Source organism: Diabrotica virgifera, chromosome 9, assembly GCF_917563875.1.
Source record: "Diabrotica virgifera virgifera chromosome 9, PGI_DIABVI_V3a".
Taxonomy (NCBI): Eukaryota; Metazoa; Arthropoda; class Insecta; order Coleoptera; family Chrysomelidae; genus Diabrotica; species Diabrotica virgifera.
This window is the reverse complement of record NC_065451.1, coordinates 140,080,073-140,086,072: the sequence shown is the minus strand read 5'-3', so window position 1 is coordinate 140,086,072 and position 6,000 is coordinate 140,080,073.

Below are 6,000 nucleotides of genomic sequence, written 5' to 3'. Positions count from 1 at the left end.
AAACCAGCTATTAAAAAAAACAAATAAACAGGTTGTTAAATAAATCGAAAATTTTCATCAAAATAAAATATATAATAATAAGAAAAAAATAAGGTTATAAAGTAAATTCTCTTTCTCCTCTGGAAGTTGCCGCAAACGTGTCACACCTCTAGAACAACACAGGGTCGTGACGTGACAGACAACTATATACTCAACTACAGAGTCGGCCAGGGCGTAAATTAGTTTAGCATTATAACATTTTTAAGACGTTGCGATTGTTGAAAAAACTGAACTGTGATATGTAGTTGTCACAATGATAATAAATTAGTTGCCCGTATAACTACAGGTTGTAACATCGTAATGTCAGTCGGGGTAGGGGACGTTGGCCGAAACAACTGAAAATGCTCTCGGGCAACGTTGTAGACAGTGCATTTGTTTGTACTGACAACCAATGCGTCGAAAAATTGCTACTTGGGATAATGGATTACGAAAAGTCAGAACGTTTTTAGTCCCATCAGACTATCCTCAGTAAGTAACTGTCAGGGTAATATTTGAAAGTAGCCACAAAGTTCGGTCAAATGACCCTTATGTTACATGATTAAATTAATAGTTTATATAAAAATTAAGACACTAGGTCGATGTTAAAATATAACATTTTTAAGGATACATACAGAAACCCTTGCTTGAAAATGGACCTACTCCGAACGAGTAATAATAGACCACTCAACATAGCATATGGGTCATTTGACCACACTGTGTGGCTACTTTCAAATATTTCACTGAGGATGGTCAGTAGGGTGGTGCGAAAAAAGTCAAGTTGATAATTCCGTATCGCTATAGTGCGGAAAAGTTGCGATTGGTAATTACAAGAAAAACAAAAAAATAATTATTCAAATCGGACTTTATCTTCCGATCCCGCAACGGGCCTAAAGATAATGAAAAAAATGAAATTTTACCTTTTTTTCAAAAAATTTTATTTATCCTTCATGTAGGTTTTATTTATCCCTATAGTAAAATTTATTTACAGTTTGTATGGTTGCGTAATAAAAAAAATAGTTTTACGGATTTAAGGAATATCTTCCGATTCCGCAAGGTCAATCAAAATCTATAAAAATTTGAAATTTTTGATGATTTTGATAAATTAAAAAATATTTAGTTATCTCATTTTTCTGTTACATTGTGAAGCTCTTCGCTTGTTTAGATATTGTGACAATATTTAAACAACCCAGAACTCACAACGAGGTGGTGGTTGCACTTCTAGGTCCACGCACACCTTTCTCTCCAACCAACCAACCAATAAGTGTGTGTTTTTTACATTATTTACAAATGTACATTTCTTTTTGATCTGTTTGTGTCCAGCTTTTAAACTCCAATGTTGTATTGTGATTTGGTGGTAAAATCTGGCAGCATTTACCCTGATCTAAGCGTTGCCCTGATGAATCCATCTCTTGATTGGAATCCACGACCCACATACATTAGATGTTGCAACCAATGTGACCAACTTTCCGCACAGCTCGACAGCTTACCGCAGGTGGCATGGATAGTTTTGTACATTCCAGTCTGACATGATGTAATGCAGGAACTTATATCTTCATTTGAAACTCTGCGAAGAACTAGTGGATAAGATAGTTTCGCTACATTCCAGTCTATTATATCAATGTAGTCCTGCGCTTCAAAATTTAAAGTAGGAGGAATGAAATTTCTAATACTTTAGCCCTTGGCTTTAGTCTGTCCGAAGATTAACTCCCTCCTTAGCCCTAGCTCTCTAATGTGTTTCCTTTCTCCCTACTACTTGAAATTTTGAAGCACAGGACTAAACTAAAATAATATACTGGAATATTGTAACACTATCTTCTCCATCACTTCTTCGAAGAGTTTCAAATGAAGATATAAGTTATTGCATTACATCGGGCGACATTCCAGACTAGAATGTACAAAACTATCCCTGCTACATAGCTGACGAGCGGTACGTAGAGTTGGTCACGGAAGCATCGTCTAATGTCTAAATGTGGAGCCTAATCAAGAGATGGATTCATCAGGGCAACACTTAAATCAAGGTCCATGCTGCCAGATTTTACCACCAAATCACAATACAAAGTTGGGGTTGAAAAGCTGGACACAAACAGATAAAAAAAATGTACATAATAGGTAAATATTGCAAAAAACACACACTCATAGGTTGGCGGGAGAGAAGTGTGTGAGTGGACCTACAAGTGCAACCACCACCTCGTTGTGAGTTCTGGGTTGTTTAAATATTGTCATACAATATCTAAACAAGCGAAGAGCTTCACAATGTAACAGAAAAATGAGATAACTAAATGTTTTTTAATTTATCAAAATCATCAATAATTTAATTTTTTTTATGGATTTTGATTGACCTTGCGAGATCGGAAGATATTCGTTAAATGCGTAAAACTGCTTTTTTTATTACCCAACCATGCAAACTGTAAATTAATTTTACTATAGCGATAAATAAAACCTACATGGAGTTTATATAAAAAATTTTGAAAAAAAGGTAAAATTTCATTTTTTTCACAATCTTTAGGCCCGTTGCGGGATCGGAAGATAAAGTCCGATTTGAATAATTATTTTTTTGTTTTTCTTGTAATTACCAATCGCAACTTTTCCGCACTATAGCGATACGGAATTATCAACTTGATTTTTTTCGCACCACTCTAATGGTCAGATAGGAGAACAAATGTTCTGAAATTTTGTAATCCATTTGTATATTTTTAATAAAAAGTTTATTTACTATTATAGTAAAAAAGTTCTCACTCCCATCATTATCACCCCCAAATAGACTATTCCATGATAAGGAAAGAAGACATACGTGAATGGATGGACTGCAAGGTAATAGCGTTGATTGATAAATACGGAAAGATACGAAAGCCTATGCATTATTTTGTTGTCTTTAAAACCTGCCCGTATAGTGGCGCGCCTAGCTTAAATTTGTTGGAACTAGCCTTAGAGGGAAGTGTAAAATTCTCGCTACTCAAGGAACTAGCCAAGAACACGCGGTTATTTTACGTGGCCGGTATTCAAAATTTTAACGCAGCAGTCACTATCATATTAATCTGTATTAATTTTTTTTGTTTTTGTTTCTGCAAAAATGTTGAAAATATAAATTGACTATAGAGTTTTTTTCACTAGTTTTGACCTCACAAGTAAATACTTTTCGAGTTATTTGCGAGTGAATATATTCATTTCTCAAAAAATAGTACGTTTTTAGACGGATTTTCGCAAATAACTTAAAAACGAAGTATTTCATCAAAAAAACATTCATAGCAAAAATACAGCTTATCAAAAAGTGAAAAAAATGTTTTATATAAATATGACATATATGAAGTCGTCGACCCAGTAAAAGCAGAGTTGTAGCTAATGAAAAGTAGGTTCTTATTATTTGTCAAATTCAAAATTGAATATTTCTACATGAAATAACCAAAAAATTAAGAACTTTTCGGGGAAAACTCATCATAACTTTTTTAAAAAGTTTAAAAAGAGCTTTTTTTGAGTTTCTAGTATCTATCAGAAGTAAACAAGTTGCGCACAAAATAAAGTTGATCCCTTTTTTTTTTGTAAAAAAAAATCTAAAAATCACCTCCTAATTAGCATCTCAAATGAAATTAATCAGTAGCGCTTCATAAGTTACTTTACGTATGTATGCTTATAGAGGATCTGTAAGTTTCATCGGTTCAAAGTGCTTATTTTTGAAAGGCTGTAGTTAAAAGGGCTTCAATGAGTCACTAATCACGAGTATATGCAAATTCGGAACAGCCATATCTTAACCAATTTTTGTATTACAGAAAAACAAAATATTCAGAAAAGCAAAACCTTTACACTTTGGGATATTTCGTATCACTGATAATTAGAAAGTTATTAAAAAAAAGGCATTTTTTTCAAAATAAAAAAAAATACTGTAAAACTAAATTTACGATGAAACTTACAGATCATATTATAAACAATACATAAGTAAAGTCACTTGTGAAGCGGTAACAATAATTTGATTTTATTCGTCTTGAGGGGCCAAACAAAAACACAAACAACTTTTTTTCTTTTTAAATCGTGTTCTGTTGTGATTTATATCAAATTTATAGCATCTCTTTCGAAATAAAAATTTTATGCAAGTTCCCTTTTAGAGGGTGATTTTCACGCTTTTTTAAAACTATCTTTTACAAAAAAGGACCAACTTTATTTTCAGCGTAACGTGCTTACTTTAATGCTAGAAACTTCTTTAAAAACAAAAACAAAGATTTTTTAAACACTTTAAAAAAGTTGCGATGAGTTTTCCCAGAAATGTTCTTTATTTTTTGGTTATTTCACTTTGAAATATTCGATTTGGAATTTGACGAATAAGAACTTACTTTTCATTAGCTACAACTCTGCTTCTACTGAGTATAAAGACTTTATACAGACATTTTTTTTAAATTTTTTATAAACTATATTTTTATTGAATACTTTTTTCGATAAAATACTTACTTATTGTGTTATTTGCGTAAAACCGTCTAAAAACGTGTTTTTTTTTTTTAAACGAACATATTCACTCGCAAATAACTAGAAAAGTATTAGCTTAGTGAAAAAAACTCAATAGAACAAAACTTGCTACAATTAATCAGTTTATCCACTTGATAGATACTAGATAGTATTAGACTTATTGGTATTATAGCTACCTAGCATTATACAAAGTGGATTTAGAAAGTCCACATCTACATTAGACAACCTAGTGGATATTGAATCTGTAATTCATGGGTCATTTGGATGTGATAAAGTATGTTTGGCTTATGGCTATCTTTTATTATATTTTATAACGCGTGCCATTTGGGGATTAGATATAAGAATTCTATTAAGTTGGTCAATTCCAGGAAATATAAAATTTATTAGTAATTTCCTATATAGACGAAACTTATTCGAATAGATAACGTTCTTTTAGACTCAAAAATCCAATTAAACGACATTCCTCAATGGTCTACTCGTTGCACTTTTCCTTATTGCCATCAATGACATCGCTAAATCACTTAACCCACTAGTCATTTAGAAATTACAGAATTGGTCAAACGCTACTGGCCTAGAATTTTCTCCCACTAAAACGAAAACAATAATCTTCAGTAAAACTCCAAAGAAGCACATTATACTACCAAAAATCTACCTAAAGAATTTCTTCTTCTACTTTTTCTTTTATATAGGCAGTACTGCCTGTTTTTCTTCAACGGTGCCTTTCATTCTGTCCCTAAATTGTCATTCCATCTTTTCCTTAGGCGTCCTATACTTCTTCGGCCTAACGGTGACTTGTCCCTGGCTATTCTTACTATCCTTGATTCAGACATCCTGCTTATGTGTTGATTCCACTCTTCTTTTCTATTCTTTACCCAGGTATTTATATTGTCTACCCCACATATGCATCTGATTTCCTCACTTCTTACCCTGTCCCGTAGTCCTTTTCCAGCAATCCTTCTTAAGATCTTCATTTTGTTGGTCTCCAGACGTCTTTGTATTTTGCTTGCATCTGGTCTTGTTTCGGCAGTGTAAGTCATAACTGGTCTAATAACTTCAGTCAAATGACTTATATATTCGGTCCTTTGTTTCCACTCTAAGGTGTTTGTTTTTCCAAATTGTGTCGTTTAGGCATCCGGCCGTTCTACTGGCTTTAATTATTAGTCTTTAACCTCTTCTTCGATATTATTGTCGGCTGATAGATTAATTCCCAGGTATTTACTTTTATTGTCTAAGTCCAATTTGCATCTTATTGGTTCTTTGGATATTACTAAGCTTTTTGTTTTTTGGGCTGATATTTTCATATTCATTTCTTTTGCGTTAATGTTGAATTCGTGCAGTAATCTTTGTAGGTCGTCTTCGCACTATGCTACTAACACGGTGTCATCAGCGTAACAGAGTATTTTTGATTTTTATCTCTTTATCGCCCATTTTTTACCCTCTTTTTTTCTTCACTTGTTTTATTATTGCATCCAGCAATATGTTAAACAGTAGAGTGCTTAGTGAATCTCCTTGCTTGATTCCTGTGTTTGC